Below are 725 nucleotides of genomic sequence, written 5' to 3'. Positions count from 1 at the left end.
AGGGAAGAAAATGAAAAAGAAAAAAAAAAGTGAAATCCGTTTTTTAGAAAACAGAAAATGAAAACAAGAAAATGAAAACACCTTTTTTTCGTTTTCTGATTTTCACAAAAAGACAAAAACGTTTTTGGTTTTGTTTTTTTAAAAAAATTGAACCAAACACGTTTTTAACACCCGTTTTCATTTTTTTGCTTTGAAAATCGTGAAAAACGAAAACGAAAATGCAAACAAACAGGCCCGTACATTTTTGTTTCCTAGGAGCTTTTTCTCGTCATTGGGCTTTTGTTCTCGATATAGTAACTAGTGAGATTTAGGCTTAATTTGGTAGAGATTTTAGGAGGCTAAAATTAATTTTTTTACTCAATTAAAGTTGTTTATTGTGTTTGGTAAACACAATAAAAAGTATTTTTTATGGTGCGTTTAATTACAGTGGGGCAATGATAATAGGAATGAGAATGAGAATGGTAATGGGAATGGAATGGAAAAGAAAGTTGATTCATTTATTTGGTTGTAATTTTAAGAATTCTCTAGAATAGAACATGAATATTTTCATGTTGACAAACTTACCCTTATGCTATATACAGCATTAATATTTTATCTATCAATATAATATATAAAATGTAATATAATATAACAATATTATTAAAATTGTTAATATAATTATAATATTATAATATATAAAATGTAATATAATATAATATAATTATTATTATTATATAATATGTTAT

This window comes from Morus notabilis, unplaced genomic scaffold (assembly GCF_000414095.1).
Source record: "Morus notabilis unplaced genomic scaffold, ASM41409v2 Scaffold604, whole genome shotgun sequence".
NCBI classification, from domain to species: Eukaryota; Viridiplantae; Streptophyta; class Magnoliopsida; order Rosales; family Moraceae; genus Morus; species Morus notabilis.
The sequence above is the reverse complement of the archived record's forward strand: the minus strand, read 5'-3'. Positions refer to the sequence as shown.